At 51.7% G+C, this 25,998-nt stretch overlaps 1 protein-coding gene across 1 annotated transcript in view; it reads right to left on the reverse strand.

Annotated features, from left to right (window-relative positions):
• The window catches only part of PSMF1 (proteasome inhibitor subunit 1), a 118,698-nt gene that overhangs the window by 48,235 nt on the left and 44,465 nt on the right, over positions 1-25,998 (reverse strand). The window lies entirely within an intron of this gene.

Genomic DNA, 25,998 nt, shown 5'->3' on the forward strand with positions numbered 1-25,998 from the left:
GTCGGAATTGCTAACGATGCAAGACACAATCCTGGAAGCTATAGCGGCCACGAGGACCGCTCTGCAAGCAGACATTGCTCAGGTATGGACGGGCCTAGGGCTCTTGCGGGCAGATCATGGGAAGCTGGCTGACAGGGTCAAAGAAGCAGAAGTGACTCTGAAAGACATTGTGCCAGGACAAAAAGCTTTGGAAAGTAAACTTGTAGACGCCCTGGACCGCATCCAGACGCTGGAGAAGAGGGCCGAGGATGCGGAAAACCGAAGCCGGCGAAACAATGTACGACTGTTGGGCCTTCCGGAGAAAAGTGAAGGGACGGACATACTGGGTTACGTAGACAATTGGCTGCGGACAGTTGTGGCACCGGAGGGTCTGTCCCCATTCTTCACGTTGGAGCGGGTACATCGTGTGCCTGCTCGACCCCCGAAGTCGGGACTCCCCCCGCGACCGGTGGTGATTAAAGTGCTCCACTACAGGGACAGAGACTGGCTCCTGCAACGGGCGAGGGAAGCGGGACCCTTCCAGGTTGAAAATAGCAAAGTGACGCTGTTCCTGGACTATACCTTCGAAACACAAAAAGCAACGAGCCTCGTTCCTCTCCATTAAAAAAGAACTACGAACAGAGGGCCTGCAGTATTCGCTGTTGTTCCCGGCGAGGCTTCGAATCTCGTTGGATGGGAAAGCACTGTTCTTCACATCATCGGCTGATGCCTGGACTTGGTGGGACTCTTATAAGGCCGGAACAGACGGGGCCCGCCACAGAGCTGCGGAGGACTTCCGACAGGGATCAGTACGGCGATCCAAGCGGCTTCGGAAACGTGGCCAACACCGAAAACGGCCGACGGAATCGCAGACGGTGGTGGAACGGAAGGCAGCATTGCAAGCGGTAAAGGAAGTCTCGGGTGTGGTGACACCACAGCGGAGAGGGGAATCGGTCTCGGAGGACAAACAAGCAGGGTCGGAAACTGAATTATCGGAGGTGGACAGCACAATGGGCCCAACTGTAACGCCACAAACGGCGGAGGAAGTATTTGGCAGCTAAAGTTCGTGCCTGGGGGAGGCTGATGGCGACAGCCTGGATGGACTGGCGAGCCCAAAAGCTGGTGCAGGCAGACGTGAGACTGGTCAGTCGTGAGTTTGGATGACTATTGTGGGGCGGAAGGGGAAAAGGGAGGCAAATTTTACTGAAGTAACTAGTTCACGTGCCCAGAGGCCCCTAAGGCCACCGCAGTACAGACTGCGGAGTAGACAGTTTTGAGAGCACTTTGCTCAATTGTTTGGACGGGGGTGACTCTTTGTGGTTGGGTCCTGTTCTAGGGGGGTGGATGTCTAGAGATGTTGGGGTAACTCAGGACAGGGTGGGGGGGTCGGGGGAGAGGGACGGGCGGAGTGGGGTTAGAGGGTGGAGGGGAAGTGAGACAGAGCAGTTGGGGATGGGGGACGGGGGGGGCGTTACTGGTGTCTGGCCACTGTGGGACAAAGTCCTTAGCAAACAACATCGAGATGATGGATAGTGTGGGTTCGTTAAAATGTGTGTCCTGGAACGTGCGGGGTTTGAACTCAATGACTAAAAGGCACAAAGTTCATTCTTACCTGGTCCGCAGGGGGATTCACATTGCCTTCCTGCAGGAGACCCATCTGATTAACAAGCATTTACAATGCAATGGTTTTGCCTTTGTTAAAGTTAGAGCTATTGGCATTGCTCTTGACACTCTGAAGCTCCACTCTGAAGCTCCACTCTGCACTCTGAAGCTCCACTCTGCACTCTGAAGCTCCACTCTGCACTCTGAAGCTCCACTCTGCACTCTGAAGCTGCACTCTGAAGCTCCACTCTGCACTCCGAAGCTGCACTCTGAAGCTCCACTCTGAAGCTCCACTCTGAAGCTCCACTCTGAAGCTCCACTCTGAAGCTCCACTCTGAAGCTCCACTCTGAAGCTCCACTCTGCACTCTGAAGCTCCACTCTGCACTCTGAAGCTCCACTCTGCACTCTGAAGCTCCACTCTGCACTCTGAAGCTCCACTCTGCACTCTGAAGCTCCACTCTGAAGCTCCACTCTGAAGCTCCACTCTGAAGCTCCACTCTGAAGCTCCACTCTGAAGCTCCACTCTGAAGCTCCACTCTGAAGCTCCACTCTGAAGCTCCACTCTGAAGCTCCACTCTGAAGCTCCACTCTGAAGCTCCACTCTGAAGCTCCACTCTGATGCTCCACTCTGAAGCTCCACTCTGAAGCTCCACTCTGAAGCTCCACTCTGAAGCTCCACTCTGAAGCTCCACTCTGAAGCTCCACTCTGAAGCTCCACTCTGCACTCTGAAGCTCCACTCTGCACTCTGAAGCTCCACTCTGCACTCTGAAGCTCCACTCTGAAGCTCCACTCTGCACTCTGAAGCTCCACTCTGCACTCTGAAGCTCCACTCTGCACTCTGAAGCTCCACTCTGCACTCTGAAGCTCCACTCTGAAGCTCCACTCTGCACTCTGAAGCTCCACTCTGAAGCTCCACTCTGCACTCTGAAGCTCCACTCTGAATCTGCACTCTGAAGCTCCACTCTGAATCTGCACTCTGAAGCTCCACTCTGCACTCTGAATCTGCACTCTGCAGCTCCACTCTGAATCTGCAGCTCCACTCTGAATCTGCAGCTCCACTCTGAATCTGCAGCTCCACTCTGAATCTGAAGCTCCACTCTGAAGCTCCACTCTGCAGCTCCACTCTGAATCTGCAGCTCCACTCTGAATCTGCAGCTCCACTCTGAATCTGCAGCTCCACTCTGAATCTGAAGCTCCACTCTGAAGCTCCACTCTGCACTCTGAAGCTCCACTCTGAAGCTCCACTCTGAAGCTCCACTCTGCACTCTGAAGCTCCACTCTGAAGCTCCACTCTGAAGCTCCACTCTGCACTCTGAAGCTCCACTCTGAAGCTCCACTCTGAAGCTCCACTCTGCACTCTGAAGCTCCACTCTGAAGCTCCACTCTGAAGCTCCACTCTGCACTCTGAAGCTCCACTCTGAAGCTCCACTCTGAAGCTCCACTCTGAAGCTCCACTCTGAAGCTCCACTCTGCACTCTGAAGCTCCACTCTGAAGCTCCACTCTGAAGCTCCACTCTGCACTCTGAAGCTCCACTCTGAAGCTCCACTCTGAAGCTCCACTCTGAAGCTCCACTCTGCACTCTGAAGCTCCACTCTGAAGCTCCACTCTGAAGCTCCACTCTGAAGCTCCACTCTGAAGCTCCACTCTGAAGCTCCACTCTGAAGCTCCACTCTGAAGCTCCACTCTGCACTCTGAAGCTCCACTCTGAAGCTCCACTCTGAAGCTCCACTCTGAAGCTCCACTCTGAAGCTCCACTCTGAAGCTCCACTCTGAAGCTCCACTCTGAAGCTCCACTCTGAAGCTCCACTCTGAAGCTCCACTCTGAAGCTCCACTCTGAAGCTCCACTCTGAAGCTCCACTCTGAAGCTCCACTCTGAAGCTCCACTCTGAAGCTCCACTCTGAAGCTCCACTCTGAAGCTCCACTCTGAAGCTCCACTCTGAAGCTCCACTCTGAAGCTCCACTCTGAAGCTCCACTCTGAAGCTCCACTCTGAAGCTCCACTCTGAAGCTCGACTCTGAAGCTCGACTCTGCACTCTGAAGCTCCACTCTGAAGCTCGACTCTGCACTCTGAAGCTCCACTCTGAAGCTCGACTCTGAAGCTCCACTCTGCACTCTGAAGCTCCACTCTGAAGCTCCACTCTGCACTCTGAAGCTCCACTCTGAAGCTCCACTCTGCACTCTGAAGCTCCACTCTGAAGCTCCACTCTGCACTCTGAAGCTCCACTCTGAATCTGCACTCTGAAGCTCCACTCTGCACTCTGAAGCTCCACTCTGCACTCTGAAGCTCCACTCTGCACTCTGAAGCTCCACTCTGAAGCTCCACTCTGAAGCTCCACTCTGAAGCTCCACTCTGAAGCTCCACTCTGAAGCTCCACTCTGAAGCTCCACTCTGAAGCTCCACTCTGAAGCTCCACTCTGAAGCTCCACTCTGAAGCTCCACTCTGAAGCTCCACTCTGAAGCTCCACTCTGCACTCTGAATCTCCACTCTGAAGCTCCACTCTGCACTCTGAAGCTCCACTCTGAAGCTCCACTCTGCACTCTGAAGCTCCACTCTGAAGCTCCACTCTGCACTCTGAAGCTCCACTCTGAAGCTCCACTCTGCACTCTGAAGCTCCACTCTGAAGCTCCACTCTGCACTCTGAAGCTCCACTCTGAAGCTCCTCTGCACTCTGAAGCTCCACTCTGAAGCTCCACTCTGAAGCTCCACTCTGAAGCTCCACTCTGAAGCTCCACTCTGAAGCTCCACTCTGAAGCTCCACTCTGAAGCTCCACTCTGAAGCTCCACTCTGAAGCTCCACTCTGAAGCTCCACTCTGAAGCTCCACTCTGAAGCTCCACTCTGAAGCTCCACTCTGAAGCTCCACTCTGAAGCTCCACTCTGAAGCTCCACTCTGAAGCTCCACTCTGAAGCTCCACTCTGAAGCTCCACTCTGCACTCTGAAGCTCCACTCTGAAGCTCCACTCTGCACTCTGAAGCTCCACTCTGAAGCTCCACTCTGCACTCTGATGCTCCACTCTGAAGCTCCACTCTGCACTCTGATGCTCCACTCTGAAGCTCCACTCTGAAGCTCCACTCTGAAGCTCCACTCTGAAGCTCCACTCTGAAGCTCCACTCTGAAGCTCCACTCTGAAGCTCCACTCTGAAGCTCCACTCTGAAGCTCCACTCTGCACTCTGAAGCTCCACTCTGAAGCTCCACTCTGCACTCTGAAGCTCCACTCTGAAGCTCCACTCTGCACTCTGAAGCTCCACTCTGCACTCTGAAGCTCCACTCTGAAGCTCCACTCTGCACTCTGAAGCTCCACTCTGAAGCTCCACTCTGCACTCTGAAGCTCCACTCTGAAGCTCCACTCTGAAGCTCCACTCTGAAGCTCCACTCTGAAGCTCCACTCTGAAGCTCCACTCTGAAGCTCCACTCTGCACTCTGAAGCTCCACTCTGAAGCTCCACTCTGCACTCTGAAGCTCCACTCTGAATCTGCACTCTGAAGCTCCACTCTGCACTCTGAAGCTCCACTCTGAATCTGCACTCTGAAGCTCCACTCTGCACTCTGAAGCTCCACTCTGAATCTGCACTCTGAAGCTCCACTCTGCACTCTGAAGCTCCACTCTGAATCTGCACTCTGAAGCTCCACTCTGCACTCTGAAGCTCCACTCTGAATCTGCACTCTGATGCTCCACTCTGAATCTGCACTCTGAAGCTCCACTCTGCACTCTGAATCTGCACTCTGAAGCTCCACTCTGCACTCTGAATCTGCACTCTGCAGCTCCACTCTGAATCTGCAGCTCCACTCTGCACTCTGAAGCTCCACTCTGAAGCTCCACTCTGAAGCTCCACTCTGAAGCTCCACTCTGAAGCTCCACTCTGAAGCTCCACTCTGAAGCTCCACTCTGAAGCTCCACTCTGAAGCTCCACTCTGAAGCTCCACTCTGAAGCTCCACTCTGAAGCTCCACTCTGAAGCTCCACTCTGAAGCTCCACTCTGAAGCTCCACTCTGAAGCTCCACTCTGAAGCTCCACTCTGAAGCTCCACTCTGCACTCTGAAGCTCCACTCTGCACTCTGAAGCTCCACTCTGCACTCTGAAGCTCCACTCTGAAGCTCCACTCTGCACTCTGAAGCTCCACTCTGCACTCTGAAGCTCCACTCTGCACTCTGAAGCTCCACTCTGAAGCTCCACTCTGCACTCTGAAGCTCCACTCTGCACTCTGAAGCTCCACTCTGAAGCTCCACTCTGCACTCTGAAGCTCCACTCTGCACTCTGAAGCTCCACTCTGCACTCTGAAGCTCCACTCTGCACTCTGAAGCTCCACTCTGCACTCTGAAGCTCCACTCTGAAGCTCCACTCTGAAGCTCCACTCTGAAGCTCCACTCTGAAGCTCCACTCTGAAGCTCCACTCTGAAGCTCCACTCTGAAGCTCCACTCTGAAGCTCCACTCTGAAGCTCCACTCTGAAGCTCCACTCTGAAGCTCCACTCTGCACTCTGCACTCTGAAGCTCCACTCTGAAGCTCCACTCTGAAGCTCCACTCTGAAGCTCCACTCTGAAGCTCCACTCTGAAGCTCCACTCTGAAGCTCCACTCTGCAGCTCCACTCTGAAGCTCCACTCTGAAGCTCCACTCTGAAGCTCCACTCTGAAGCTCCACTCTGAAGCTCCACTCTGAAGCTCCACTCTGAAGCTCCACTCTGAAGCTCCACTCTGAAGCTCCACTCTGAAGCTCCACTCTGAAGCTCCACTCTGAAGCTCCACTCTGAAGCTCCACTCTGAAGCTCCACTCTGCACTCTGAAGCTCCACTGAAGCTACACACCGCGCAGGGCAGCTCTGGATGCTGATGCGAGAGGCCAGCTGGGAGGCGCGCTGCTCGTCTTCCTGCTCGTGCTGACTCGGAGAGAAAACTTGTTTTCATTGGGAGAGCGGCCTTCAAAGACCCGGTCACTGCGCCTCTCCGAGTGTTTAGCTTGGGATAAAATGGGCGCAGTGTTGTGGTGATGACAGTAGAGCAAGGGAGGTGCCGGCAATGCCGGAACAGACTCGGGGGCGTTCCCGGCGTCGCGTGACGTTGGCAAAAGGCAAAGAATGTCAGGAACGCCCCCGTGTCTGGTCCGGCATTGACGGACAGGCCCCTCGTCCAATGGCAAGGCTCCGTTTACGGAGCCAGCCAATCAATGACGAGGGCCGACCCAAAGCACCCTACAGTTCTCAACAGGATTTCGCCTGCGCGAAAAGCTGCGCAGAGCGCAGCTTTCGCTAGGCAAAACCTAAAAAGGAAGGGGGCGCACTACAAAGGAGGTGGAGGGGTCACCTGTTCTACACCACATATTCCGCATTTGCTAGGGGGGTACTAATTTGGATTCGGGCAGGGATCCCCTTCCAGGTCACTAGGCATACAGTGGACCCGGAGGGCCGATTTGTAGCTGTCGAGGGATTACTGAGGGGACGCCATATAGCGCTCTGCAGCGTTTATGCACCGAACACTGAGCAAGCACCCTACTTCACTAAACTATCCAAGCACTTAGCGACCTACTTTGCGGGCCCGGTGTTGCTGGGGGGGGACTTCAACTCCATTGAGGACAGCACCCTGGATAGATCGCACCCACCGCTGCACACGTCCCCAGTGCACAGATTGGCGAAACATAGAGTGCAATGGCAGGGGCAGTGGGATCTCACTGATGTATGGCGCGCACAACACCCTAGTGAAAGGGACTATTCATTTTATTCCTGCATGCACGACCTCCATGTCCGTATAGATGCGTTTCTATGCTCCCAACAAGTATTACCATTGGTTACCCGAACGGAGTACCTAACACGCACGATATCAGACCATAATCCCCTGCTACTCACCTTAGCCTGGATGAACGGAAATACACCAATCCCAACGTGGCGGCTCAGACCGGACACGCTCGATGACCCACCATTCAGGGCGGACCTAGAACTTAGGATCACCCAATACTTTGTAGAAAATGAGGAGACCACCTCCTCCAGAGCCACCGAATGGGACGCATTCAAGGTAGTGGTAAGGGGACACTGTATTGGGAAATTTGCAGGCGCACGACGAACACTAGTGGAGGACTTAGACAAGGCGGAACGGAAGCTGCGGGAGGCAGAGAAGTCGCGACCCGGCCACCCCGAGTTGCAGGGCGAGGTTAGTGCAGCGCGAGAGGCGGTTGCGGTCGAAGTGGAACGCCTACGCAGCTTTGATTATAAATCTTATTTGACCAAGACTCTCGCTGAAGGGGACAAGACGGGGACACTCCTAGCCTGGCTGGCCAACCCCCATAAGGGCTCCACCCCGATACTGTCCCTAACAGGTATGAGCGGGGACGTATGCAACACCCAACCAAGTATAGTGCAATGCTTCACAGACTACTACGGCAATTTATATAGGAGGGGAATGGAGGCCCAACCCGAGGCAACGGAAGCCTTGCTGGCAGAGACCCAACTGCCCCGACTTGACCCGGAACACGCTAAAGCAATCGAAGGCCCGATCGATCTTGCCGAAATTAGAGGAGCTATATAGAAAAAGGCGCGCAACAAAACACCGGGGATGGATGGGCTACCAATTGAGTTCTATGCAAAGTATGTGGAGCTACTAGCCCCGAAACTTAGAACGGTGTATAACGAAGCCAAAGAGAAGGGAGAGTTGCCCCAATCGATGCGCGAGGCGATCAGGATTCCGTTGCTAAAACCGCGTAGAGATGGCGCAGATCCAGCGTCATACAGACCGTTATCAATGCTGACGACGGATTACAAAATCTTAAGTACGATTCTGGCAGGGAGACTGATAGCTCATATGAAGGGTTTAATCCACGGGGACCAATCGGGCTTCATCCCCACCAGGAACACGTCCCACAATATTCGACGGTTGCTCAGACTGCTAGCAGACCCGCCACAGACAGCAAGAGCCCCTATGGTGTTGTCAGTTGACATTGAAAAAGCGTTCGATAGTCTGGAGTGGGACTCTCTCTATGCGGTGATGCGGGGTTTTGGCCTAGGGGATGACTATATAAACTGGACCAAAGTGCTGTATGTGCGGGCAGGCGCGAGGGTGAGAGTGGGAGAGTGGGAGCATTAATATCAGATCGATATGAGGTGAACAGGGGAACAAGACAGGGCTGTGCACTATCACCTCTGCTATTCGCTCTGGCCATGGAGCCGTTTGCAATGCTAGCTAGGAGAGGGGATGCATACCGCGGACTCGAAGCGAGAGGGGTACACCATCATATATCGTTGTATGCGGACGATCTCTTGCTATTCTTAGATAACGCCGAAGAGGCGGTTAGGGGTGCGGAGGGTCTGCTACTGAGATTCGGGGCACTATCGGGCTTGAAGGTGAATTGGGCGAAGACTTGCCTTTTCCCGCTCCGAAAGGCGGAGAAGCGACCGACGGCAAACGTTAGCATGCGCTGGGAACCAGATTGCCTGCACTATCTTGGGGTTTACCTCTACCACGATCCCGCCAACTTGCTGGATGGGAACGTTGGACGCTGTATTCGCGCGTTGAAGGGCAACATGTCCTTCTGGGCTACCCCCCCCCCTATCCATGACGGGACGAGTGTCCCTCCTCAAAATGATCGCACTACCACATTTATTGTACTTTTTTAGGACCCTTCCGATATGGATACCAGGAGAAATATTCAGGCGCTTAAAATCTAGCGTAGTGTCATTCCTATGGGGAGAAGGCAGGCGGCGAATAGCATTGACGACTCTCATGCGCCCAAAAGACCAGGGGGGGCTTGCAGTACCAGACTTCGAGCTCTATTATCTGGCGGCGCACCTCCAATTCTTCACGCAGGAGGTGGCAAGGGTATACCGGGGGCCTGACCAAGAGAGAGACGCGGGCACTCCCCGCCATGTGCTAGCATACGTAGCCCTGCAACAGAAATTGTTCCTGAGAGGGTTGACCCAAGAGGAAAGGACACTACGGCTGTGCTGGAATCGCATGCAAAGGCGTGCAGGTCCAGGTCATCCATACGCACCAGAGATACCATTAGGGATGATGACGCCGCTTCCGCACGGAGGGGATTGGTCGAACCTCCAACTGTGGGAGGAAGCGGGTCTTCAAATGGTAGGTGACTTATACTCCGACGGGGTGCTGATGGAATTCCAGACTCAGCAGGAACGATATGGCCTACCACGTGGAGACTACTTATTACATGCGGCAGTGGTGAGGGCAATTCAGACACATTGGGGGGAGGGACTGATTGAACCTAAACCGTCATTGGCGTGTCAATACACGATGATGACAGCAGGAACGTTCAAGGCGGTTACATGTCTTTACTCCCGAATGAGCACAGAAAACATTCCGCCATTAACACGCCTCAAAACGCACTGGGAGAATGACCTGCAAAAAGAGATCCCGGACGCAACATGGTCCCAGCTGATTCAACGAGCCAGGAATAGCACCAGAAATGCCCGTTTCCAATTAATACATCTTTACATCCTGCATAGGGCCTACCTCACTCCAAGTAAAATAATACAATACTTTGGCGCGGTAGATGCTGCATGCCCCAGATGCGCGCTAGTGGGTGCTGACTTGCTACACATGCTCAGGACCTGTCCGCGATTGCAGGACTAATGGATGGGAGTTGGGGACACCCTGAATGAGGTCACGGAAAGAGCCCTGCATTACGATAGCGCGGTCGCCCTCCTACACTGGTTTCCACACACACGCAAAACGAAACTATCGAGCAAATTCATAGACATGGGCCTACTGATTGCAAAGAGGGAGCTCACCAGGGGTTGGAAATCTAAGACAGCACCAACACACCCTAAATGGCTGAACGAATTTCTGAAATGGGCAGCGGCAGAGAGCACACTTAGGTACCAGCTGGCCCGGCGCACGGCAGATGAGAAGGCTCAGGAAGCGGCGCTAGCATGGGAAACCCTAGTCCAGGCGCTTAGGGATAGTGCAGGAACGGGAGACGAAGAAGAGGAAATCCTACACGGGGAGGCCCCAGGGGAGGAAGGGTTGGACCTTGCACAAATGCCGGACACACACACCTAAGCATTGTTTCCATGATCCTACTTCCACCAACTCGCCCGAGTACGCAAACATGACACGTAGGTTCAGACACCAGGGACACGGGGAGGGGGATGGGAGAAAACAGTTAAACAACTCAATACAACGAAGTGAGTTACTACACCACTACAGAACGAGGGGATGAAGTAGGTGCAGAACACCCAAAAGCGGAGGGGGTTGAATCACTATGACGATTGTATATAACGGCTGAACACCATGATACGTGCTTATACGCCACCCAACCTCCGGGATGTGGGATGTACGGCTGTGTAAATAGTAGATGGAAGTACAAGTATTGATTACGATCCCGAGTACAAACTGGTGTATCTGTTATATAACCCGAATTACCTCTGCAATAAAAATTGTTTTACAAAAAAAAAACCTATCTGTAGCTTTGGTTTTTGGCCCTGCGAAATAAAGGGCAGTTAGCGTCCCACTGTTGATTGGCGCCTTTCAGGCCCCCACATTACCTGGTGTTGTCCAGACCGTACTGGGCCTCCATCGCGGAGATCCACAACTCCTATATGGAGGAGACGATCACTTAACTTCCCACTGATGACTTCTGTGAAGTCATGGATGACTCAGTCCATAGGCCAGTGTTGAAAGCCATAGCACCACTCGAACAAAATCTAATGGTCCTGGCAGCACAGTGCCTTCTACCCCTCAATCCGAGGGCAGAACCTGAAGGGCCTTCCCCCATCCGTCTGGCATACCAAAGGTCTTCTTGTAAGAGGCACACTGGTGAAGACTTAGACGCCTCTGCCCACCTTAGGTGCGCATCCCTGGACCATAACTAACGGGCACTAGTAGAGCCTTGCACCCTATTCACACCTCCGATCACTGACTTGGACCCACTTCCCCATTCACCGGACAGTGACGTTTCTCCAGCCTCTGATGGAGACATGGAGCCAGACAGACCCTGGTGCCCCCAATTGGACCCCAAGGCATCCAACAGTGATAAACCCAAACTGGATCCAGATTGCGAGTTACTTAACCCAGATGTCCTTCTCAACCCCCCCTTCTTCTGTCTGGGTCCCTGCAGACTAAGGAGCCATATATGTGGCTGAGAGACCGCAGAAGTCTATGGACAAAGTAGCCCGCAACCGTCTCAACATAGAATGTCCTTGCCCATCCTTTGCAGACAAAGTGGCCCTTACGCCAGAAACAGATCCGGGCCTCGTGACCTTCCTCACCAAGTATATCTGCGACCCTATAAAGGGCAGCGATCGTTCCTGCCAGTCCTGTCAGGACAAGGTTTTAGACGTGGCGGGCTCCTTGACGAAAATATTAGACATAACGGAGAACGCCAAGGCCTCCGGCTTCCTCATATCCCCGATATCCTGTCAGGGCGGGCGCATAGGGCGATAATATTCGCTGGCAGTGCCAACTGCGCCACATCCATGGAACGCAGGAGGTTCCTATTAATCAAGACTGACCCCAAAACTAGGAGCCCTAGCCACCTTTGAAGATGGTCCCGTGGCGCAAGGCGGCTAATTTATCAAGGCGCTCTCAAATTTGCCGCCATGTCCAACTCGCTGGGCACAGTCGTCAATGAAAAAGATTTTTCCCTCTGGGTTTTCAACCGGGCTGGGTGTGCAAGGGGGCGCTTGGCCTGCAGTGTGCAACAGCAGGTCTCTTTCCGAGGCAGTCTCTAGACTAGGGAACTACCAGAACCAGTCCAGGTTCGGGCATGGCTCTATCCCACCAATGAATACCCCACACACTGAGGCTCCAGAGGCGGACCTAGAGGTGGACACCAGCAGGGCACTTCTCACGGTAAATGTAATCCTCTTTTTTCAAGTAAAGTTGGGAGGCAGAGGTTCAAGATCTCCGTCCAAAGGGGCCATTGTTCCAACAATTCCACATCTCCAAGGCTTTCTCAGCAATCATTTTTGTGGTTGACTAACGAGATAGCAGGAGATGCCCAGTTATCAACCTCAAGCAATTCAACGAGATCTTCTGCCCAACGCCTGGTTGGCACGTTTGGATATAAAGGATAAGTACCTTACGGTTCTGTTATTCCCACCTCACCAACACTTTCTCCAATTTCAGTGGCTCCATGCCACTTATAAGTTCACAACCCTCCCTTTCGGCCTCTCCTCGGCTCCGTGGTGTTTCACTAAGAGCCTCGGACTGGTGGTGGCACACACCAGGGCCAGAGGAGTTTGCCTTATTCTCTAACTGAATGATATTCTGTTGATGAACCAGGACCAGAGGATCCGGCAGATCCACCTTCAGTGAATGGTCTCCCTCTTGCAGTCACTGGGTTCTCTCATCAAAGAGAAAAAGTTGGTGTTATCTCCCACACAATCCATTGTCTTCCTAGACTTCGTAGTGGAATCCATTCAAGCCACTCAGAGTCTCCCATCCAGAAAGGTAGCCAAGATCAGACACTAATTAATTTGCTGCATAGCAATCCCTTTGTCAGATCTCAAGGGTGGTCATGCTCCTCTCCTCGTCCATCCAGGCCAAATTTCCCAGCTCCTTACATTACAAGGGCCTTCAATGGCTCAAGATATCAGACTTAAGGAAGGGTCTGACGTACTCAGAGTGCATACCCCTATTAGACAACGCAAAGGCGGAAATTCAATGGTGGTAAGCTCACATGGAGGCTTGGAACGGCCTAGTCATCTTTAGGTCCCAACCTGACTTGGTGATCGAGTCCGATGCCTGCAGAGTGGGCACAATATGGAGAAATTTCCATAGGAGGAAAATGGTCATAACAAGAGAGCTCTCTGCACATCAATTGCTTAGAACTGATGCCTGAGATTCTCAGTCAAGTGTAGGACAAAATAACAAATGCAATGGCCTCCTAAAAATGGACAATGCGGCAGTGTAAGGTACATCAACCACCTGGGTGGTGGGGGGTTGGGAGGGGAGGGTTCACGCTCCAAACCTCCATCGGATCTGGCCAGGAGCTTCTGGGAGTACTGCCTGGAGATCCAGATCTCAGTTACAGCAGAACATCTTCCGGGTTCGGACAATCAGGTGGTGGACTCGCAGTCCCGATACCCGAGGGACCTCAGTCTTTGGAAATTGGATCAGTCCATCTTTCGGCCGTTGAACTTACGATGAGGCCCATTCTTAGTGGACCTCTTTGCGGCCAGGCTAGACCATCAATTTCAGAAAATACTTCAGCTGGAGACTGGACCCCTCATCTCAGGCGACAGATGCATTCCTACAATGGTGGGAGAAAGAAAGGGGTTATGAGTTTCCCCTATTCTCGATAATGAGGCTTTCCACCCAAGTCCGGTGATAGCAGGCAGAATTTGTAGTGATCACTCCCCTTTGGATGTATCAAGTGTGGTTTACGCTTCTGGTGGAACTTTCTTGCGATTCCCCAATCCATCTACCCCCATTCCCAGCTCTCCTCCGGGATCCCTTCAGGAATCTCAATCATCTAGTCATGAAGGGTTCACGGCTGCTCAAGGCATAGAGGAATACTGGGGACAATGGCATGTCTATGGACATTCGCTCCAAGCCGCAGACCTTCTCTCCCAGGCACGGGCAGGTAACACAAATAAAAGATATTGATCAGCTTGGTCCCGACGGATGGGTTGGTGTCGTCAATGACACTTGGATCCCGTGGGGCCCACTATTGTCCATTTCCTTAGTGTTGGATGGCATGGCTTTTATAAGGCGATCAATATTTCTCTGTCAGCAATTTCTGCGGGCACACCCTCGATTCATGGACATCCTGTGGGCGAACACTCGTTGACCCAGAAACTCCTGAGATGAGTACAGCTATCCATTCCCCCAGAACAGTGGTATTCGATCCTTTGGGACTCATGAATCTTTTTCTCTCTGCCGAGAATCAAGAACCTTTCTATGAAGCAATTGTCTGCCAAGTTACCTTCCCTCCTATGCCTGATCTCCTGTAGACAAGTATCTGATGTCAGGGCTTTGGACATCAAGCACGAGTTTTTACTCCGGTGGGTGTTACCTTTCAAGTCTCAAGGAGAACAAAAAACAATTCCAGGTTGATCTCTTATCCAGCTTTTCCGGACTCTCCCAGGTTATGTGTAGTGAGATGCATTAAGTTTTACGAGTCCATGACAGAGAAACACCATCCACCAGGGAACAACAAATTCTTATTACCCTTAAAGCGATGCAGGAACTAGGCATCAACACTCAGACATTTAGGGCCCAGTGCACCAGAGGGGTTATAGCCTCTAAAGCCTTCTCCTTGGTAGCTCACTATGAGGATATCAGGAATGCAGTGGATTGCTTACAGCCTCAGTTTTCATGAGCTTTTACTTTAAGCCTCCTCATAACATACCATCCTTAGTGGGGAATAAGCTTTGAACTAGCATAACCCGCGCGCCCCTGGTCCGGACAGAATATAAAAAGTCGTATCATTCGTAATGCAAATTTTCAATTCTATTAAGGACACAAAGGCAAGGATATCTATATCTATATCTATATCTATATCTATATATATATATATCTCTATCTCTCTCTCTAACTGTACCCCCACTCACCCCCCCCCCCCCGGGTATTAGATGATGATTCGTAAGAAACGTAAGCAATCCCTTTTCGATTACATATGGCTTTGCAAATGACAGTCTCGAGTTTGTCTCTTTGTTAAATTGTACTTGTGATTTATGATGAACAGTATCTGTTATTATGCATGAACGTTAGATCTTTCAGACTATTATAAATGCTAGCCTCTTTTACAGGAAATGATTTGGGCAAGCAGGACTAATGGTTAACTTCCGGCTAATCATCACACTAAGAAAGAAGAGGAGAAGATACGGACATGGGACTATAATGGTTTAATGAGCACCCTGACTCGTTGAACTTTAATTAACTTTATCCCATGTGTTCATGGGATTTGTAGTTTTATTACGGTTTTTACATGACTGCGGTTAATAAAGCAAAGAAAAGATAAGCATAATCCTCATCTCTGTGTCCTTATTAGAATTTACATTTTCTGTTACAAAAGCTAGTAAATGTTATATTATCAATAATGCAGTTGCATGCAAACTGCTACAGTGGATTATAAAAACAAAGTGGAATATATAAATCGCAGCAAACGTTTGTCGACAGGAGTTAGGTGCATGAGCCTATTGTTTCCTTTAGAGACTAACACATAGTTTGGCTCAAGTAACTTAAATCCTTATCATAGCCAACATTAGAAATTCATAAACAAAACCTACAATACACTTTGAATTAATCAATAGTGCAGATGCAACCAAACTGCTCCAGTAGATACAAATAAACGAAGTAAAGAGTGCAATATATAAAATAGCAGCAAACTTTTATATACCAGAGATAGGTGCAGGGGCTTATAATTCCCTTTAGAAACGAACACATAGTTAGGCTCAAGTTACTGAAAACCATAACAACGAAGACAACATTAAAAAGTTATAGCCAATAAAGCGTCAATACATTTAAAATTAATCAATAGCACAAATACAGTCAAACTACTCCAGATTATGATAAAAGCAAAGTGCAGGGTACAATATAAGAGATAGCAGCAGACTTTTGTCGATTGGAGTTAGGCGCGGGGGTCTTTTGCTCAATTTAAAAACTAACATATAAATCGGCTCAGTGTGTCTTCAATGAATACATACAACTTAGAGTGCAATTACACCGCTTTTCATACAATGCATTAAAACAGAAACTTCATAAACAAGCACAGCTGTAAGAAGAACTCAAGTAAATAACAATGATGCAGGAAGCATAAAAAGCACTTCACCCTTAAACTTGAGACTGAGGAGGGTTGCCTCAATACGATGTGGCACTAGCGGGCAGTCCTGTAAAGTGCTTGAGCTTATGACTGATGCCACACCAAGAGTTGTTACCTCCCTACTTAGTTTCTTAACAGTCAGGGCCACAAACTTGACCAGCAAAATATTCAAAGTGTGGTTGTCAGGATTGAGGGCGCAGATAATTGCCTGCTGGCATGTAGGAGTGCCTAGTTTGTTCCATTCTGGCCTTGGGAGTGCTTTCCGTTCCGCTGACAAGGCTGGGTAACTACAAACAAGGCGTTGAAGAGATTCCTTGTACATACTGCAGGCTCTAAATCTTGTGGCTTCTGAGGGTCTACGCCACCTGGTTAGGTGTTTCAAAAACTGCCAAGCCCCCAGGCTATGGGCAATGAACTAAAAATGGTAATACATGCAGGCCAAATAAGGTTGTTGACGAGTCCGCTGGTAAGAACTCATGACAGCATTTATTTGTGAGTTTTTTTTTTAATTACTTGGGTATGTCAAAATAGGCTTACCTTCAGATTCTTTTTCGGAGGACCATCACTTTTTTTTTTTTTTAAAAGAACGAGGAGTGAGACTCCACTAGGGATATGAACTCGTTTAGTATGCTGGCTGAAAGTGAACAATGGGATTGCAACAATATTTACACTGGGCAGTTTCGGGGCTAATGGGTTGATGGAAAACCTCACAAATGTATGACTGAATTAGAACAAGGGTTTTGTACCTGTTAGACCTGTCTGCCCTTTGGGTAGCCCCTCCTATTAATCATTTATTTTGTCCCCTTTTTACCCCTCAAAACCTTTTATCTTTTTATGTCCACTGATTTTTTTGTGGTGTTGTCCTAGGGGTTAGGTGTTTCTTTGCCCTTATAGTCCTTTACCTGAGGCCTAGGTGCCTGTCCCTGACTAGAAGTAAGGGTCACACAAAATGGTGGTCATCAACTGCCATAACTGTCACCCCTGAGACCTGACCCATAGGATAGAATAGGGCATTCCAGAACCTTCTGGTCCCTTCTGGACCTCCTAAGGTCAGCCTATAAAAGGCGGAATACTAGGCAGCCATTTTGGAGGTGACCATTAAATTACAGGGTGGAACTGGTGAGGAGAGAAGCAACTCTGAGGAGGAGGATAGTGCTTACTAGGAGTGGGATTGACCTGTGGGCCAGCCGATATCCTGTAATGACCCGTCCCCCCTGGTGTTGACCGAACCCTGCCGTGAGGGACCACGCCTAAAAGCTCTTGAGCAACCCACAAGTATTCCCAAAAAGGCTCGGGCGACTGTGTGTGTGTGGAGTCGCTACTGGAAGGGTGAAAAACCCCAACGCTGTCGGATCATACCCAGAAACTGCGGAACTTAACTCACCCCCACCTTTCTGTGAGAAGCTAACCAATCCCTTCAGGAAGGTCTCCCTGCGCATGGATCCGGTGAGATCGTAGGCACCTTAGCCGGGCTGATATCCTCCGGGAGCTGACAGGGGGCGGAGCCGCATCAGAGGAAGCTGGTCGGAGGAGGCGGAACCACCGGCGTGTGGAGACAGCGAGGAAGGAGCCGCCTGCGTGAGAGCGCCGGGAGCAGTGTCTCTTCGTCGTCTACTGCGCAGGCCCAGCAGCCGTGTGAGGGCGCCGGGAGCAGTGCCTCAACGTCGAGAAGTGCGCAGGCCCAGTTGTGCCGGTCCCCGAGGAGTGCATCGGGCGGCGGTGAATTGCTTCCGACTCGGAAGGAGAAAGTGCGGGGTGATTCCAGCATCGGCAACCGTTCCGTGTTGCCAGCGCCAGGTCAGAGGGCTCTTCAGAACAAGAGCGCCGGGGTGAGTGAAGTGAGCGGAGCTGTGGGACCGAAACGAAACCCCTGGTAAGACTGTGGGTAGCGTGGCCGAGTCTGAATGGGTGCTGCTAGTGCCTAACAGAGCTTGGTGAGGGAGAGCCTGTGTCAGCACAGACTACCAGCGTGGAACCGAGAAAAGAGTAGAGCGCTGAGGTTGACTGAGAACAAGTCTGGGGGGTAAACTTTAGACAGTGCTTTTAATAAAAGTGAGGAAGTGAAGTAGGGGTAAAAATATTGCTAAATCCCTATCAGGGAAAGTGAACAACTTCGAGACATTACTTGGGCATTTTTCTGAATCTAACTGGGTGAGCCATAGGTGGAACTGAGCAGGCATCCTATGGAGGCGATGTACATGTGAAAATTGAATTATCTCATGTTAGGTTGCTATTAAGAGAATTAAATGTATGGCTCAATCTGGATGTCAGAGAGAATAATGCTTACTAGTTTCCAGAATTTAGGATGCATGTTTTATCTGCTTAGGGCTGAGGAGGTGTTAGAGAACTCTTTCTTCGAGGTGAAGGTCTCCCAGAAAATACCAGTAACGATTTATCTTTTATAAAACCTGTCTAGTTGCCAACTACTTTCATGCAAGGTAAAGTTTAGTGCTGAACTCTTATGTAATTGACGAAGGAAGTATAATATGACTTTGTAATGTGATATCAAATCCTAAAAGTGAAAAGGAGAAATAATGGTGTGAAAAAGAAAAAGTGAATCAAACTATTTTTATAAACCAGTCCATATTTTCCCACAAATTTGGTGTAGTGTTGTTTTTGTGTGGAAGTACATTGAGTTACTGCTGGGTGGAGCGCAAACTTTACACGTGTGCTTCTAGGATCTGACTGTCTTACCCTAGGCCAGGCTACCCTATGTGACTTGGTAACCCTAGGTCCAACATGTTTGGTGTCTAGCGGTGGGATGAGAACTGTGGTTGCGACTACTCTGCAGTAACTAAGTGTAATCCACTGACCTACACCAGGAGTTTTCTCCTGGCGGACTTCCTAATTACTACTTTTGTTTTTTCTAAATTCATTCCTGGTGGTGGGTGGAGGTAGCTTCAAATTGCCCCTTGTGAATCTATTCTTTTTGTGTGCTTGTCCCTACATTGCTCTTCAGCAAAATGGAATTTGCTCTGGAAGAACTGGAAACTTATTCTGCAGCCCAGCTTAAGGACTTTTGTCAAAAGATGGGAGTGTTTTTTAAGCGTGGTGCCAAGAAGGGGGAACTCCAGACCAGTTTGAGGGCTTGGGTGGCAGCACATGGAGAAGAGAAGGAGGAGGAAGAGGGGACGGACCGGGACACAGTCATAGGGGTAGAGGGATTGTTCCATCCTGAGATGGGAAACCTACTTCCAGGACCGATGACCTACTCAAGGAAGGGTAGTAGTGTCTCCGGAGGAAGCTTGACCGAAGCTGAACTAATGGACAGGAGGGAGAAAAGACAATTAAAGTTGGAATTAGCCAAATTGGAACAGGGGAGGGAGGAACAGAGGATGGCTCATGAGAGAAAACAGAGAGCTAGAACTCAAGGCCCTACAGTTAGGGCCCTCCAATTCTCCGAATGGTGGCAGCGAAACCAAAGAATTAACCAGGGAATCCAGACCCTACCTACCTAAAGACATAGTTGATAGCTACAGCCAAGGGGATGACATCGCCAAGTGGCTGGCTGCCTATGAGGTCTCCTTAAGAGCCCATGGGATCCAGGAGAAACACTGGGGGGGTGGTTTATACAAGTACATGCCTCCTACTGGACGGGATACACTATTGGCCCTAGAGCAGGATGAGCAGACCCACTACCCCACCATGAAAGTGGCGCTGATTAAAAAGTTTGGGCTGACTCCAGAGAAGTACAGGCAAAAGTTCAGGGGGAGTCACAAATTAAGCACCCAAAACTGGGTGGATTTCCTGGACTATGCAAGGAAGGCATTGGAGGGCTGGATACAAGGCAGCGAGGTGAGGGACTATGAGGGGTTATATGACCTTTTTCTCAAAGAGCATCTACTCGAGAAATGTTTTCCCGAGCTGCGTCAACACCTGGAGGATAGCAAGCTGACCAACCCCCGGAAGCTTGCAGAGGAGGCGGACATCTGGGCAAGTACCCGGGTGTCCTCAAAGGGGACTGGAGGGGATTCCCAAAGGGCCGGACAGGGCACCCCCCAGAAGAAGGAGGGGGGAGATAAAAAGCGGGAGTTCTCTAAAGGTCCCCAAAATAGTTTCCAGAGTAAGGGAACAGGATTCACCCCTAAGGCTAACCCGCCCAGAAACCCTCATCCTGGCCAAAGCCAGCAGCCAAGGGTTGTCCACTGCTTTGAGTGTGGTGGTGTTGGACATTATAAGGGAGATGTCAAGTGCCCAAAGAGACGACCACCCCCTCCCACCGGAGGAAAAGCCCGGGAGTAGCTAGTGTAGCGCTCGGGGAGGAGTTGCCCTTAGATAAGGGGGGTGAGTGGGCGGGTGTCACCTTAGTGTCCCTGGGAGACCGGGAGATGGTTCCTAAGATCCAGGTGCCCTCAAATACTACCAAGTATGGGCAATGGATCACCATCAATGGCCAGAGAGGGGAGGCTCTGAGGGATACAGGAGCCAGTATGACTATGGTAAGGAGTCAACTGGTGTCTCCAGAGCAGGTGATTCCCAATGTACTCCACCCTGCCGCGATGGCCGACGGCAGAATGGGCCACTACCCTTTGGCCGAGGTTCCCTTTGAGTGGGAAGGGGTTGCAGGTTCACTTCGAGTTGCCGTAAGCCCTGCCGTGCCAGTCGATTGTCTGCTGGGGAATGACATGGAGCACAATGCTTGGAGAGAGGTGGAATACCGGACTCATTCGGAGATGCTGGGTACACCTGACTGGGCCTGTGTAAGCACAAGGTCTGCGACTGCCCAGAGAGGGAGTTCGCCTGGGTTGGAGCCTGGAACAATGGCCCAGCCCGCTGCCAAGAAGGGACAGACCCGGAGACAGGAGAAGCCTGCTTCGGCTTCCGCGCCCCATGAGACAGATCGGCCACCTGCGGTGGTGAGCCAGGAGTCCGTGGAGGGGGAAGTAGTCTCCTTGGAGTACCTACCCATCCCCGCTGAGTGGCATGTGGAGGGAGGACCTACCAGGGAGGAGTTCTGTAAGGGCCAGAAGGAGTGCCCTACCCTTGAGGGACTGAGGCGACAGGCCGAAGCCCAGGTAGCAGGGAACATTGCAGGGCACTACCACATTTACTGGGAGGATGGACTCCTCTACAGTGAACCCAAGGTACCTTTGCCCGGTTCATCACGGGCCTTGGTAGTCCCTCAACGATACCGAGCCTTTCTGTTAGAATTAGCTCATGAAATACCCTTGGGACACTTAGGTCAGGACAAGACCTTTGCCCGGCTTGTCTCCCACTTTTACTGGCCTCAGATGAAAGTGGCATCTGACACATACTGTCGGACATGTGTATCCTGTCAAGCCAGTGGGAAAACAGGGGTGAAGCTGAAAGCTCCCCTGGAACCACTACCTGTCGTTAGCACCCCCTTTGAAAGGGTGGGCATCGACATTGTGGGGCCATTGGATCCACCAACTACAGCTGGTCACAGGTTTATCCTGGTTCTGGTGGATCACGCCACGCGGTACCCAGAGGCAATCCCTCGGAGGACTGTTACTGCACCTGTTGTGGCTAGGGCCCTGATGGGGATCTTTACCCGAGTGGGTTTCCCCAAGGAAGTTGTGTCCGACAGGGGGACCAATTTCATGTAAGCATACATGCGGGCAATGTGGAAGGAGTGTGGAGTGACTTACCGGTTCACCACTCCCTACCACCCCCAGTCAAATGGACTGGTAGAAAGGTTCAACAAGACCTTGAAGGGCATGATCAGAAGTCTGCCTGAAAGCCTGCGGAGGAAATGGGACGTCCTCCTACCCTGTCTGTTATTCTCCTACAGGGAAGTGCCACAGAAGGGAGTGGGCTTCAGCCCCTTTGAGCTTTTGTATGGGCACCCTGTACGTGGAACTCTCAGCCTGGTGAAGGATGGATGTAAATGTAAATGTAAATGTAAATGTACAGGAATTTATATAGCGCAAATCACCGAGCGGTTTCTAAGGGCTTGCTTAGGGAACCCGTCCTGGTATTCCCCTGTGAGATAACCCCGGCAGGGTATCCGCAAGGTGAAAGCCAGGCATCCCGCCGCGAGTGGCCGTTGTGGAGATTAAGCAAGCTATTGCCCAGAGTCGCAGAGTGTGAACCCGTGAATCGAGTAGGCACCGGAGCGAGAATTGTCGAGTCCGTGGACATTTTAGGACTCAAGACCCCGCTGAGCCGGGAATTGAACCCTGGTCCCGGGCTGACCTCTGCTTCCAGGTATGCCTCCTCTAACCAGTGAGCCACACTTCGCCCAGAAAGCCTCCCCAGGATGTGGTGAGCTACATGTTGGCCTTCCGGAGCCAAATGGCCAAGTTGTGGAAGCAAGCTTCTGACAACCTGGAAGCCAGCCAAGCAGTAATGAAGGAGTGGTATGACCACAACGCTCACCCGGTGGAGTTGGAGCCTGGCCAGAAAGTGTGGGTGATGGAGCCTGGAGAGCTAAGTGCCCTCCAGGATCGCTGGACAGACCCATTTGAGGTGTTAGAGAAGAAGGGTAAGGCCACATACCTGGTGGACCGTAAGACCCCTCGACAGCCCTTACGGGTGCTGCATGCTAACCGCCTCAAACCCCACCATGAGAGGCCCGAGGTCATCTTGATGATGGTGACTGATGGAGGAGAGGAAGCGGAAAGTGAGCCTCTCCCAGACTTGTTTTCGTCTCAGGAAAAGGATGGGTCGGTGGAGGGAGTGATTCTCTCCCCATCCCTAACTCCTGAACAGCGGGAGGACTGCCGCCAGATACTGGAGCAGTACTCTACGTTGTTCTCCCTTGTCCCGGGAAGGACCCACCTGTGTACCCATGATGTGGACACAGGAGACAGCCCACCAGTGAAGTCCAAGACCTACCGGCTGTCAGACAAGGTGAAGGCCAGCATCCACGGTGAGGTTACCAAGATGCTGGAGCTAGGAGTTATTGAACCTTCCAGCAGCCCCTGGTCCAGTCCGGTGGTTCTAGTGCCAAAAGCTGCTCCACCGGGCACCACCCCAGAACTGAGGTTGTGTGTGGATTACCGGGGACTGAACTCAGTGACCAAGACTGATGCTCATCCGATTCCTAGGGCGGATGAATTGATTGACCGGCTGGGAGCTGCCCAATATCGGAGTACCTTTGACCTCACTTCAGGGTACTGGCAGATCTCCCTTACAGATGGAGCGAAAGAAAGGTCAGCTTTCTCCACGCCTGAGGGACACTTCCAGTTCTGCGTGATGCCCTTTGGGCTCAAGAAAGCCCTGCCACTTTTCAGCGGCTGGTGAACCAGGTCCTCTCCGGAATGGAGGGTTTCTCCGCTGCTTAACTGGATGACATTGCCGTCTTCAGCAGCAGTTGGGAGGACCATTTGCATCACTTCCAAGCAGTTCTCCAGGCCCTGAAGCAAGCTGGCTTGACAATCAAGGCCAGTAAATGTCAGATTGGACAGGGGGTCGGTTGTGTACCTAGGCCACTTGGTGGGTAGGGGAACAGTGCAGCCCCTCCAGGCAAAGATTGGGGCAATCATGGCCTGGGAACCCCCCCCAAGACCCAGACTGAGGTCCGAGCTTTCCTGGGTCTCACAGGTTACTACCGTCGCTTTGTGAAGGGGTATGGCACTATTGTAGCGCCCCTCACAGAGCTCACATCCAAGAAACAACCTCGACGGGTAGTCTGGACAGAGGCTTGTCAGCAAGCCTTTGAGAAATTGAAACAGGCAATGTGCGCAGCACCGGTCCTGAGGGCCCCCGACTTCTCCAAGGAGTTCATTGTCCAGACAGACGCATCAGAACATGGCATTGGGGCAGTGTTATCGCAACTCAACGAAGAGGGTCTGGATCAGCCTGTAGTCTTCCTATCCAGGAGACTGCTTCCCCGGGAACAGAAGTGGAGTGCAATTGAGCGGGAAGCTTTTGCGGTGGTGTGGGCTCTGAAGAAGTTGCAGCCATACATGTTTGGATCGCACTTCCTGGTTCAGACTGACCACCGACCCCTTCGTTGGCTGATGCAAATGAAGGGGGAAAATCCCAAATTGTTGAGATGGTCCGTCTCCCTACAGGGAATGGACTTCCGGGTGGAACATCGGCCTGGAGTGGACCACGCCAATGCAGACGGTCTCTCTAGGTATTTCCGCCTTAGTGATGAGGACTCCCAAGGGGTTGGGTAGCTCTCCCCACTTTCAGCTGGGGGGGGGGGGGGGACGCGTGTTAGACCTGTCTGCCCTTTGGGTAGCCCCTCCTATTAATCATTTATTTTGTCCCCTTTTTGCCCCTCAAAACCTTTTATCTTTTTATGTCCACTGATTTTTTTGTGGTGTTGTCCTAGGGGTTAGGTGTTTCTTTGCCCTTATAGTCCTTTACCTGAGGCCTAGGTGCCTGTCCCTGACTAGAAGTAAGGGTCACACAAAATGGTGGTCATCAACTGCCATAACTGTCACCCCTGAGACCTGACCCATAGGATAGAATAGGGCATTCCAGAACCTTCTGGTCCCTTCTGGACCTCCTACGGTCAGCCTATAAAAGGCGGAATACTAGGCAGCCATTTTGGAGGTGACCAGTAAATTCACAGGGTGGAACTGGTGAGGAGAGAAGCAACTCTGAGGAGGAGGATAGTGCTTACTAGGAGTGGGATTGACCTGTGGGCCAGCCGATATCCTGTAATGACCCGTCCCCCTGGTGTTGACCGAACCCTGCCGTGAGGGACCACGCCTAAAAGCTCTTGAGCAACCAACGAGTATTCCCAAAAAGGCTTGGGCGACTGTGTGTGTGGAGTCGCTACTGGAAGGGTGAAAAACCCCCAACGCGGTCGGATCATACCCAGAAACTGCGGAGCTTAACTCACCCCCACCTTTCTGTGAGAATCTAACCAATCCCTTCAGGAAGGTCTCCCTGCGCATGGATCCGGTGAGATCGTAGGCACCTTAGCCGGGCTGATATCCTCCGGGAGCTGACAGGGGGCGGAGCCGCGTCAGAGGAAGCTGGTTGGAGGAGGCGGAACCGCCGGCGTGTGGAGACAGCGAGGAAGGAGCCGCCTGCGTGAGAGCGCCAGGAGCAGTGTCTCTTCGTCGTCTACTCCGCAGGCCCAGCAGCCGTGTGAGGGTGCCGAGAGCAGTGCCTCAACGTCGAGAAGTGCGCAGGCCCAGTGGTGCCGGTCCCCGAGGAGTGCATCGGGCGGCAGTGAATTGCTTCCGACTCGGAAGGAGAAAGTGCGGGGTGATTCCAGCATCGGCAACCGTTCCGTGTTGCCAGCGCCAGGTCAGAGGGCTCTTCAGTACAAGAGCGCCGGGGTGAGTGAAGTGAGCGGAGCTGTGGGACCAGGACGAAACAAAACCCCTGGTAAGACTGTGAGTAGCGTGGCCGAGTCTGAATGGGTGCTGCTAGTGCCTAAAAGAGCTTGGTGAGGGAGAGCCTGTGTCAGCACCGACTACCAGCGTGGAACCGAGAAAAGAGTAGAGCGCTGAGGTTGACTGAGAACAAGTCTGGGGGGTAAACTTTAGACAGTGCTTTTAATAAAAGTGAGGAAGTGAAGTAGGGGTAAAAATATTGCTAAATCCTATCAGGGAAAGTGAACAACTTCGAGACATTACTTGGGCATTTTTCTGAATCTAACTGGGTGAGACATAGGTGGAACTGAGCAGGCATCCTATGGAGGCGATGTACATGTGAAAATTGAATTCTCTCATGTTGGGTTGCTATTAAGAGAATTAAATGTATGGCTAAATCTGGATGTCAGAGAGATTAATGCTTACTAGTTTCCAGAATTTATGATCCATGTTTTATCTGC

Source organism: Lissotriton helveticus, chromosome 7 (assembly GCF_964261635.1).
Source record: "Lissotriton helveticus chromosome 7, aLisHel1.1, whole genome shotgun sequence".
NCBI classification, from domain to species: domain Eukaryota; kingdom Metazoa; phylum Chordata; class Amphibia; order Caudata; family Salamandridae; genus Lissotriton; species Lissotriton helveticus.